Here is a 13272-nt window from a genome sequence, read left to right as displayed (position 1 = left end):
AAATAAAACAGCCTGTAACCCAGCATATAGAGTCTGGCCTTCGTACTATTGGCACTGAGGAGGTGCAGCTAGCTTCTAGACAGGAAGAGTGACTTGTTCTAAATGCCAGGCAAAGATAAGCTGTCAGAACCTAGCCACCTCTATGATTCACACACGGCTCATCCCATCCATCTCTATCACCTACTTGTTGTACCAGGTCCTCCTGTACACAGAGTAAATGGTTCATGGTCTAAGTTCCCCTAAGGGCTTATGGGGCCTTGGCCAGTACAGAAAGGCCTGCTGGCCCAGATCTCCTCTTTATCTTGCTTACTTCATTGTTCAGGACAGGAGGATATCACACCTTCTTAAGATCCGAGCTCCTGTCAGGGAAACTTGTTTGGTTTGGGTTCTGGCTTCATTCTTGAGACAAGCTCTCCTTATATAGCCCAGGCTGGCCTCAAACTCACAATCTTCATGCTTTGACCTCCAAACTGCTAGGATCAAACAACACAGAGAAACCCTGTCCCAGAAAAAAAAACTGCTAGGATTATAGGCATGTACCATTACTACCGACAGGTTTGGACAACTTTCTAAGACCATTCCCATTTGTGGAATGAAGCTCCATGTCTATAAACATGGAACAGGCATAGGAAGGTGCAGAAAAGGCTGGCCCAGGGACCCGGTGTGCTGGTTCAAGGAGAGAAGAGTCACTGTGATGTCCAAGACTCCAGCTTTGTCTCAGTGGAAAGTGCCCTTGTTCCCCTGGCCCTGCTTTCTAACCTTTCACTCTGCTGTGGGAAGCCTCTGTTTGGTCAGGTCTTACTATTCTCCTAACCAAGCTGCTAACACAGGCCATGGAAAGAGATGCTCGCTGACATTTGTTATACAAACAAATGCCCGAATGGACAAAGGGTCATTCTAGGAGGCACTGAACAAAGCCTCTTGGGTTCCTCATTTGTAAACAGGAGATGATAGGCAGTAACAGACGGCCAGCCAGTCAGTTCCTGGACTGTAAAATGCTGCCCACGTAGGCTGCTTAGGTCACTATCATTGAGAAGAGGGAGAAAACAGGCAAGGCATTTGAAGACTCCAAGATAAAATAACCCTCTCCCAGGATGCCTTCCCTCTGAGAGACATTGTCTTGTAGGTGTTGGACACTGAAGAGCTGACACCGACAGTATGATGACCTGGAATATTCTATAAGCTCTCCTTCCCATCTGTACAGAAAAGACCGTGTACTCAGCGTTGGCAATGCTCTCCCCATCCTAACACTATGGAAATGGCTATGACTTTCCAATATCTTCTAATCCTTACTCCTAACCCTGGTATCATTTCTCTGCTCTATGCTCACAGATCCTTAGAGAGTCTGAGAATGTTGCGTGAATTTTCCTGGGAGAGACAAGAACACATGTTTGCTGGCTCTAGATAATGCGCCAAAGACAGAACCAGGAAAGCATCCCACCCAAGTCTAACTTGCGGATTTCACTTAGCTTAGAGGAGCATGGATATGGGGTTCCTTCCAGAAGTGTGAGTGACCCTGAAAAAGTTCTGTCGCTTAAAATTTCCATCCCAGCATGGTTGATGACGTCGCAGAAGCTGCATGGATGGAGACATAACTTCAGTTAACCTACCTCTTAGAATGTAGCACCTACTAAGATCACATAGAGTGGGGGGGCAGGTGAGTGTCCCTGAACCTCCTTTCTCTCCTTCTACTAAGGAGTGTGAATAGTCTTATCATCATGACCACACAACTAACTATCACTGTATTGTTTGTGTATGTCACTGCTATGACTATAAGGTCAAGCATTGTATAGGTCACCATGGTAACCCCTGCTCCATCATAGTTGATGGTCATTCATACCCAAAGAAATGAGTATTCTCTAATAGAGGCACCAGTTCTCCAACTCAAAGCCACCACTTGAGATGGCCTGCTCATGGCCTTTATTGAGGCCCTACTAGTGAAAGCCGTCTTCCTGCTTTGGATGTAAGCCCAACCCATACCAGTTCTGCCCTAGACCTCTAAAAACAGACCAAAAGTAAAACCAACCCTTTCTTTGCACAGTAATTTCCACTTCACCTAGGCATAGTTGTCAAGTAAAATACATTTGAATTTCAGATAAGACAGTGGATAGTGCTGTCTGAATCTATCCCATGCAATATTCTGGATATATTTGTTCTAAAACATCACTGCTTCAGAAAAAAAATATTGCATACGACATACTTATTTTAAAGCATTGCTCATATAATATCCAAATTTAAATAGCATTCTGTACCTTCATTTGCAAATTTGGCAACCCTATAAATCCTGATCACACTATCAAGGCAAATGTCACAAAGAAAGTCACAATGTAGAAGAACCCACTCAGTGGCTTAAGGAGGTTTGCATATCACATGTAATTTCTCAGCTGCCTCATTTCCTTAGTCCTTATTCTTTGTTCAGCAGAGTCTTCATTATTCAGGAGGTCAGGGTGCTTGCATGCCTGGCACCCATCTCCTCATGCCCATGCTGCTCATCCCTTATAGAGGGAAGAGGGCTTTTAGGGATCCTGGCTTAAGTACCATTTTTCCATTTCTCTTATTTGTCAAAATGAGAATGATTGGGGATGGAGGCCTGACAAAGAAAACAAATAATAGTTTAATGACGTAGGGGAGGCAATAAAGGTCTAACTCGGTTTAGAGGAGTCACGGGGGGTCCCTGAAGACTTTGGGGGCCGGAGAGATGGCTGTCTCTTCTGCTGTGGCATGCATGTTGGACTAAATGTTCCATGGAATTCTACAGTTCTGGTTATCATCTACCTACTCGATTATAAACTTCTTGAAGTTATGGATTCATGTCTACTTTATTCATTGCTATTTTCGTAGTTCCTACACTAGTGCCTAGCACATTGTACAGCTGGCAAATGGTGACAGAATAAATGAATGGACAAAGCAGGTCAAATCTAGGGACACAGTCAGAAACAAGGTTGGGGTCAGTACAGAAAGGAGGCCTTAAGCAGTACAGAAAGAGCTTGTGATCCTATTGCCCTAGGGACAGGTGGGAGGATGAGGAAACATCAAATCCTCGGGGATTTACTCAAAAGCTTCCAGCGAGGTTGGCTCTCAGTTGCTCAATTATGTCTACCTCCTTACTTACATTCCACCACCGACAGTCCAGTAATATAATCCTCATCTGCCTGCTAAGACAGTGATTCTCCAGGTGCCCGAGAGCTAGGACACCGAGACAGGAGGGAATGTTTTCCCTCACACCTCTGATCTTTAGGCAGAATGGCACCGTGTGCTGCTGTGCCTAATGAGGGTTAGATATAATGACTTAGATATAATGATTTCTGTATGGCAATTTCTCAATGGCCCTGGAGTCACCTTTCAACAGCTCACTGAAAAGGCTCCCTTTGAAGTGGGTTGAAAACCCAGGGACCATTATATGTCAGCTGAAGGGAAATGCTGATTGCCATGTCAAACCACTTTCTCTGGAAGTCGTTGAAGGCCTCTACAAGGGTTGATAAAGTAGGGAGTGGAAAAAAGAAGATGTGGAATTACGGAATGGGGAACAGGAGCTAGGGGCCAGAGAATGGGGGTGTGGCACAGGAAATGAATTGCCACTTATTAGTGACTTCCTTAGAGCCAGGGCACACATGTGATCATCGTAGTCCCTTGCAAGACAGACATCCAGTCTCTGGCCACAGCCATCTTGCTGACTGGCAACGCTCACCCTTCATCAACAAAGTGGCCTATAACTGTTTCCAGTACATCTTAATAAAAAAGGACAATCTGGAATTCTCTGCTATCTATTCCCTCTCAAAAGTTTAGTCCAGAGAGAGGTCTAAAGAGCAGACAGCTCGTCTATTGCAGGTTATATAGGCAAAACCTTGCTACAGGATTATTACACTCTAATTTCTATACGGGCGAGTATGTTGAAAGAGGAAAGTCCAGTGTCGAGCTAGAGAAGACATTGGATTTTGCAATAATTATGGTTTCCTTCAGCACAAAAGATGGAGGGTAAAGCTCGACATTGCAAAGTAATTTTTCACTTCAGGCCACAGAAACAAACCCACACAATGAAGTCTGGCATTTACAAAGACCTCAGGGATCTGTCATCACCTCTGCAGAATATGACAAAGTAACTTGATTGCAGCAGACCAATATGACATATGTGACCACTGATCTTAGCTCTCAAAGCCCAAAAGATTCCTCTTTGAGGACCAACATAATATTGTTCTAAAATTCTGTTAGAATCATTTTTAAGTCGTGGTATTTCTTTGAAACATTAACGGCAAGAAGGGAAGGTGTTTACCATTTCTGTTTAAAAGAAAGAACATAAAGTTGGGTGGATAGGGAGGGAAGGAGGACCTAGGAGGAGTTGGAGGAGGGAAAACATGATCAAAATATATTGTATAAAAAATTTTAAATTAAAAACTAGAGTAGGAGAAAGAGGGCCAGTGAGATGGTTCAGTGCACACAAGGCCACCAAGCCTGATAAGCTGACTTCAGTCCCCAGCGTCCCTGTAAAGGGGCAAGAGAAAAGACTCAGAAAACTGCTATCTGACCGCCACATGTGCCATGGCACACACGCCTCACTACACATAAAGAAATAAATATAATTAAAACAGGAGGAAGAAAGATGAAGTCAAAATCCTTGGCTCTATTCAGCTTACTGTTACAACTAGACTCCTGTACATTATGTGTAAAGCCAACATAAGAGGGCTTTTAAAAGTAGAAAGAAGGTAGAGATCCATGGCCCTCGGGATAGGAGGAATGGCAGCTATATTCTCTTTTGCTTACCGGTGTCAGGCTTGGAGTTGAAGAACATAGTGACCAAAAGCATTAACAGGTAGAGACCCAAAAAAGCCCTACAAAAGCCTGTTCTCTCTAGCCAAAGAATTATAAAAAAAAAATATTAAACTTGCAAGACACGAAATTTGCAGACAACAGCCATTCTAATCTAGTCAAAACTGGAGAAAACCCTGTAGGCCCACCTACATACACTCCTGCCAAAAAGACAAATGGAGGATCCCAGCAGACTCTCCTTATGAGGCTGGAGACAAGTCTCAACGCTTTCAATCCTCTGGCCATGTGGAAACAGAGAAGGTCAAGTCCAGGGCAGAAACCATCATGCCTACAGCTGGCAATGAGGCCCACCCATCCACACTACACTGGCAGACATGAGGAGCTGCCATTTCTAGCCCCATCTAGAAGTAATGGAGCCCTCATTTCTTCTCCCTTTTGAGGCTGTAGAAGAGGAGACTTGGTGAAGAGTTGGGACTTTCACTGTTTTAAGGACCCTATTGCTGAAACGCCACACATGTTCGTAGGACATAGAGAAATCAATCTGGGAACTGACTGGCAAACTTCCTCCCTGGTGGATAGCTTTCATAGTTCTAGAGGGTGCTATGCAAACTTCTGAGGGACGAAAATAAATGATGGTCTTACCCAGTGTTGGACCCTGAATGCTATAATACCAAACTGCCAGGAAATATTTGCTAACTGGTGCAAAAATACCATGTGGAACCAACCATTCTCTTATTGGATTTGAGGCCTGCAGCATAGGAGGGAATCTTTGCCTGGTACTGAGAACTTAACCAAAAGCCTATGGCTTGGGAGGTCATAGACACCATAGGGGAACCCACTGTCATTACTTTGCTGAGTAGTCATGTTATCAAGCAGTCTTCTAAATATCTATACCTATACCTGTACCTGTACCTGTACCTGTACCTGTACCTGTACCTGTACCTGTACCTGTACCTGTACCTGTACCTGTACCTGTACCTATACCTATACCTATACCTATACCTATACCTATACCTATACCTATACCTATACCTATACCTATAGATCTGTGCTCTGCTCAACCTTGGTCAGAGAAGCGTCTATTTGTGGTGTGTGGAAGGTAGTGTAGAGTCTCAACAAGTCAGGGTGCTAAGAATTAGTGACTGGGTGCTCAGTTCTAAGTGAATCATCTATATCAACCCCCCCCCCATCCTCAGGACTCTAGGAGCATCCTAGAAGAGGAAGGGGAGAGAGAGAATAAGAGCCTGCTCATGGAAAGGGGGTCTATGAAATGCTATCTTTTGGACATCATGCGACTATTGCGTTCACGAACTCAGAGCGGCTGTGGTTATCTGTAGAAGACCTGCAAAAGATCTTGATCAAGTGCTTGATCAAGCCACGCAAAATTCCAGCATGGATGGGGGAATAATACATGTTAGCTGAGGAGCCACTAGTAGCTGATGGCTTCTGAGGAGGGCAAGAATCTTTTCCTTGGAGCTATGGTCACACGTGGGTGGCCCATGCTCAGGGAGTGAGCGCACACTCATTTTCCATGTGCATGTGAGCAGCACCGAGAGAGCTCAGTGAGAGACCAAGAGAAGACATGAAGCTGGGAGGGGATGTGCTGAGGATAATCTAAGGTGATGGGCTATATACTTTCGGACCATATCATCCTCTCGAATAAATTGTTCCTTTAGGCCGCCTTTGTCAGCTATTTTATGACAGCAGGGAAGAAAAGTTAACTAATGTAAATGCCATTCGCAATCACTCAAAAATAGGAATTCATAAGAGTAAATCTAACAAGATACATGCAGATTTACATGCTGAGAATGATAAAGAGGTAATGAAAGAAACCATCAAAAATTTCTATTTGAATAAATAGAGATGAAGGCAGAGTGTTCATGGTTGGAAGAATCAACATAAAAATATGTCAACTTTCTTCAAACTGATAGAGACCTTGCGGTGGTTTGAATAAGAATGGCCACATAGGCTCATATATTTGAATGCTTAGTTATCAGGGAGTGGCACTCTTTGAAATAATTAAAAGGATTATGAGGTGTGGCCTTGTTGTACTAGGTGCTACCTTGTTGGGAGATGTATTTCACTAGGAGTGGGCTTTGAGGTTTCAAAAGTCCAGGTTGGGCCCAGTTTCTGTCTGTTTCTCTCTCTCTACCTATGCATCAGGATGTAGCTCTCAGCTACTGCTCCAGAGCCATGTGTCCAGCCATACTCCCTGCCACGATGATAAGGGAGGACTAACAAAAACTGTAAACAAGCCCCCAACTAAATGTTTTCTTTTCTAAGAGTTGCCTTAGTCATGGTGTTCCTTCACAGCAATGCAACATTGACTAAGACAGAGGGTATTGCTGTGGCAGGCTTGACCATGCTGCTGTTCAGAGGAATATGAAAAAGTTTGAGACTTTGGACTAGAAAAGAAGTTAAAGATTTAAGAGGAGCTTAGAGGACCATTATGGTAGGAATAAGGATAGTAGTGCTGAGAATAATGTTTCTCCATCTCAAAAGATAATGAGAGGGAAAGAATATTATTAGCTGGCCTAGAGACCATTCTTGTGATATTGTAGCAAAGAATGTGGCTGATTTTTGCTCCTGTCCTAAAATTCTGCCAGAGGCTAAACTAAAGAGTTCTTGGATTAATGGTATTGGCAGAGGAGATTTCAAGACAGCCCAGTGTTGACTGTGTTATATGATTATCAGTGGTCACTTTAATGCAGCTATACAATGAAAAAGAGCAAGTAGAGCAAGAAGAAATACAAAATGTGTGAGGAGAAAAAGAGAGCCAAGAAATGTTTTCTTGGAGCCAAGTCCAGTGCTCAAGGAGATAAAATTTTTACAGAAAAGCCTGTTGCTAAATGAAATAAAGGTAGTGATGATCTCAGCACAAAACCCCACCCAACTAAGCTTCCAACTTGTGAAAAGCCTAAGTGCTGAAAGAAACCATCAACAATAGAAAGCAGACACCAGTGTAATTGAAGGAGAGGGCCATGTTCCAGCCCCAGCAAGCAGCAGAACTTGGCAGCTTTGGCCATGTGGTTCTTGCTTTAGAGTCAAGGATAGAAGAAATGGGTTATGGAATCTCCCTCTGCAAATAAGGGAAGCTGCTGAGGCCAGGCATGTGCCTGGGGTGTCACTACATGAAGGCACACAGAGGCCATTGTGTGAAGCTGTGAAGGTGAACCCTGGATGGCTTTGGAGATCCCAAGATGTTAAAGATGCCAGAGTCATGGGATATATTCCATTTCCTCCCTAATAGTACCAGTGTCCTACTATTCACCTCTCCAGAGTTCTTTCCCCTTGTCTATGGTCTCTTTTTTCTTTCCTGTTTTTTTAAAAGTGGCGCATAGGTCGGCGTTCTTTAGAGGAACAGAAGTTATAGAATCAATTTATGAATATATAGAAATGAGATCTATTAGAATGACTTATGTGGGGGTTTAGCTAGGCCAAAAATTACTGTCTTCCAACAGAAATTCCAAGAATGCAGTAGCTGTTCAGTCCATGAGGCTGGATGTCTCAGCTGGCCTTCAGTATATGCCTGAATACCAAAGAGGTAGGCTCTAATGCCAGTGAAGGAATGGACTTACTAGAGAGAGCAATATCATTTAGGAAAAGAGAAAGAAAGCTTCCTTCTTCCATGTCTTTTATACAGGCTTCCAGTAGAAGGTGTGGTTCCAGATTAAAGGGGGATCTTCCCACCTCAGTAGATCTGGATGAGATGTATCTCTCTACCTCAAAAGATCCTGATTAAAAATGGGTCTTCCCACTTCAAATGTTTTAGTTAAGAAAAAAATCCTCACAGGTGTTCCCTGCTATTTGGGTTTTAATGAATTCCAAGTATAGTCAAGTTTGAAACCAAGAATAGACATGACAACAGACCAATGAGATTGGTTTTTGCAGATATAGAGAAGAGTATTCTAAAGTTTACACAGAAAGTTAAAGAACTAGACTAGAACTAAGAAATAACTTAGAAAGAGAAGAATAAAGTTAAAATGATGTAGAAGCCCGCTTGTTTGTTACCAGCTTCCCAGACTCGAAATAACCACACAGGAACTGTATTAATTAAGTCACTGCTTGGCCTATTAGCTCTAGCTTCTTATTGGCTAACTCTTACATCTTAATTTAACCTATTTCTATTAATCTGTATATTTCCACGTGGCTGTGGCCTATCAGCAAGATCCATCTGGCATCTGACTCTGGCAGGGCTACATGGCTTCTCCTGACTCTGCCTTCTTTCTCTCAGTATTTGGTTTAGTTTTCCCTGCCTAGCTCTACTCTGCCCTATCACTGGCCAACGCAGATTAACCAACAAAAGTAACACATATTCAGAAGGACTTTCCACACAATTTCACCTTTTCTGTTTAAATAAAAAGGAAGGTTTTTAACTTTAACATAGTAAAATTACATATAGACCTTTAAAATATCTATGCTGGTTTAGCTTAGCAGCCCATACAATGAAATGTCTCTCTATATTTAGCTCCTTCACAGTCAAAAAAATTCAAAGAAAATAAAATAATATATGCAATCCAGACTCTGTGTATATTCCATCTTTATGTGGCTTATTTTTCTTATTCTATTACTTTTTCTACAAGTTTAATATTTATTTTATTATCTTTAATCCTTTAATCTATAACTGACTGTACTCTTTTTTATTACATTTACTGTCTCTTTATTCTCTTTCTTTTCTCTCCCAAGCCTACATACATTTTTTAAACACACTGTGTCTCATTTAGAGGTATTTTATGTCTGAATCTGTCCTTATTGCGTATCTGTAATCTTTTTCTGACCAGGATGGCTTCTTAAAATGTTAAGAACTTCTTAAAAACCTAGTGGCAGCATTGCTAGGGTAAACACGGCCCTGCCTGCTTGCTCTGCCCAGTCCAAGATGGTGGAAATCCATTCACTGCCTCTGAGACTGCTGTGTGGTAGCCACGCTTATCACCTCAACTCTGGTAACTAGTTGGCCCGTACTGTTACCTAGTAACTTGCAGCATGCTGCCCAACAATCCCATTCAAGTGTTCAGCCTCCTGAAAGAGCCAGAGTTCGTACTGGCAGCACAAACCAGGAAGCTGCCCCCATTTGAAACCACACGTTTGTTTGGTTTTTTTTTCTGTGACAACTGAATCAGGAAGACCTCTTTTAAAGGAGCTGCAGTATGCTGCCAGCAAGCAGAGCCCATCCAAAAAAAAATGTAGCTTAACTTTGTTTTTTTAATTTCTAGAATTCCTTTCCAAGCCCCCTCAAGTTTTATGTAAATTTAACTGGCACACATTGGAGCACCAATTTGTTATAGGAGCCTTCTTGTTCATTCCTGGCTGCCCAGACTCAAAATAAGCACACAGAAACTGTATTAATTAAGTCACTGCTTGGCCTATTAGCTCTAGCTTCTTATTGGCTAACTCTTACATGTTAAATTAACACATTTCTATTAATCTGTGTATTGCCATGTGGCTATGGCTTACTGGCAAGGTTCCATCTAGCATCTGTCTCAGGAGGGGCTACATGGCTTCTCCCTGACTCTGCCTTCTTTCTCTCAGCATTCAGTTATTTTCCCCCCACCTAGTTCTACTCTGCCCTATCACCAGCCAAGGCAGATTCTTTATTCATTAACCAATAAAAGCAACACATATACAGAAGGACTTCCCACACCATTAAAGGAAATGATTTACCTGATTCTAAGACTTTCTATACAATACAATTAATAAAAACTGTCAGATGTTGGTGGAGGGATAGATACAGATCATTCCTTGTAAAATAGAGCTTCTAGAAACAAACTCATAAAAATATGCCCAACTGCCACCACCTGGGACCATGTTTGTATTTAAGGGCCATGCTGCTATGGGGGCCATGCCAATCTGAGTGACTTGCACAGCCACCTGGGGCCATAGTGACATCCTGGCCTGGGCTGATACCTAGGATCATGTCTGAGTCCATGGTTCTATCATGGCCAAAGTCTGTGTCAATGTCTCTAGCCCATGTTGCCACCAGGGACCACATGGATGCTATAACCTGTAACCATGTTGGTATCTGAGGGCTCTGCTGGCACCAGAGACATGCTGGTATGAATGCCCTGTATTGTCACCTGGGGCCATGGTATCCAGCCAGGGCTGCTGCCATGAGCCAAGTCTGGCTCTGTGGCCCAACAGCATCCAGGGAGGGTCTGAGTTGATATCCATGGCTCCTGTTACCTCCTGAGGGCCATGCAGATGACCAGGGTCTGGTCAGCCACCTAAGACTATAGTACGAGCTGCGGGCCTGATTTTCGTCCCACCCAGCTCCCGCATGGCTAGTTTTACACCAGAAATAACAACACACAAACTGTATTCATTTAAACACTGGCTGGCCCATTTCTATTAATATGTGTAGCACTGAGGTGCGCTTACCGGGAAGATTCTAGCCTACTTCCATACTGGGTCGGAGCTTCATCATGTCTGCCCCAGAGAGCAGAGCTAAGGCGTATGAGCTCACTTCCTCTTCCTCCCAGCATTCTGTTCTGTTTACTCCACCAACCTATGTTCTAACCTATCAGGGCCAAGCAGTTTCTTTATTAATTAACCAATGACCTTCCTCCATCATAAGACCATGTCAGTGTCTAAAGGCCAGACTGTTACTGGGGCCATACTGATCTGTGAGGCCAGTGCTGCCATCTGGGGCCATGAAGAGATCTAGGACTAGTCTGTTGCCCATGGCCATGTCTGGTTCCACGGCCCTGCAGTGACCAGAGTCTGGGAGGATGTCTGTGGCTCCTGTTACCACTGATGGCTCTGTTGTGTCTTGTCAACCACCTGAAATCATGTTGGTAAACAAGGGTCATGCTCAGTCATGCTCCCTTCTGGGTCATAATGGCCTGTGCTGGCACTGGAGCTGTGGTTATGTCTGGGCCCGAGCTGGTGCCAAGGGCCATGTCTGAGTACATGGTCCTGCTGCAGCTGGGGTCTGTGGTGATTTCCATGGCCTGTGTTAGCACAAGAGGTCATTGGAACCATGCTGTGCAGAACCAGCCATGCCTCTCACTGGGATAGCCGACCCTGCCCCTTGCTGGTTACTGTGGCAAGAGAGATGGCCCTGCCCCTCAGGAGAGAGCTCACCCTCACACTTGGAAAATATGTCCCATCCCTCAGCACAAGCATGCCCCTCACCTGGGCAACACACTAGAGCTGGGCAGCACCTAGAGCCAGCTCTGAGGGTGTGAGAGCAACAGAGCTGACCCCAACCCTCTTGTCTGCCATATGGTGGCATGGGTAAGAGAAAGATGCCCTCCCCTTTCTGCCACTTGCTACCTGTATCAAGTAAGGGAGCTGGTCCTGGGGTCACTGGAAGGAGAGAACTAGTCCCTGCCCCTTACCTTGGCGGCACACTAGAGCTGACCCTGTTGGCAGAGGTGCAGGTGAAGGCAGGCGAGTTGAACACCCCTTGTATACTCCCTACAGCAATTGGGAGAGAGGGCATGGCACCTTTCCTGGACAATACAGTAGAACAGGCTCTGGTGGTCTGAATGTGGATGAGAAAGACCCAAGGATCTGAGAGCAGAATTGGCCCCACTCCTTGCTGTAGGCTGCATTGGGTGAACTAGCCGAGGCAGTGCTGGAGAACTTGCCTGGATAGTGAGGATGCAGGAGAGCTGGCGGGCTGACCAACCCAGCTACCATCCAGCACCCAGGCCCAGAACCAGGGCTATAGGTTGACCCACCACAACATCCACCTCATCTATGAACTGTTGGAACAGGTGAAGGAGACAAACCTACAGATGCAAAACAGCAGGGTCTCCATGACACAGGACAACAACAGGATATCCAAGTGGAACAGGAGTGAGAGTCCATTATTGGTGGTGTAGCAGAAACCAGAGTCCTCGAGTCAGACCAATGACTTGTGGCAATGAACATTTGCAAGTAAAGATGAACGAACTAAAGGCTGAACTGTGTGACCCAATTGGCCACACTACAGCTTCCATGAAATATTCTTCTCCTTTTTTGTTTTTGTTTTTGTTTTTGTTTGGCCTTTAGTATTTCTTTTGAATTTAGTTTTGATATGGGAAGGGAGGCTGCAAGGGCAGAGGTCAGATGTGAGGGAACAGGAGATAAGAGTTATCGAAATGCATGATGTGAAATCCACAAAGAATCAATATAAGTTAAAAAGTATACCCAACGAATTTTTGACAAAACTGTAAAACCAATTCAATGGCAGAAGTATAACTTTTTCAACAAATGTCTTAGAACATATTGGATAGGCCTAGGCAAAACCCCAATGTAGGAGGAGACTGCTTGTTTGTTTCCCGGCCGTCCAGACCCAAATAAACACACAGAAACTATACTAATTCCAGCACTGCTTGGTCAATGACTCTAGCATATTCCTAGCTGACTCTTACATCTTAAATTAACCCATTTCTATTATTCTGTGTATCAGGACAAGGCTGGGGCTTACTAGTAAAGTTTCAGCATCTGTCTCCTTCAACAGCTACATGACATCTCTCTGACTCCGCCTACTCTCTCTAGATATATCTCTGTGGTAGCATGAGC

Source organism: Microtus ochrogaster, chromosome X, assembly GCF_000317375.1.
Source record: "Microtus ochrogaster isolate Prairie Vole_2 chromosome X, MicOch1.0, whole genome shotgun sequence".
Lineage (NCBI taxonomy): Eukaryota > Metazoa > Chordata > Mammalia > Rodentia > Cricetidae > Microtus > Microtus ochrogaster.
This window is presented reverse-complemented; position numbering follows the sequence as displayed.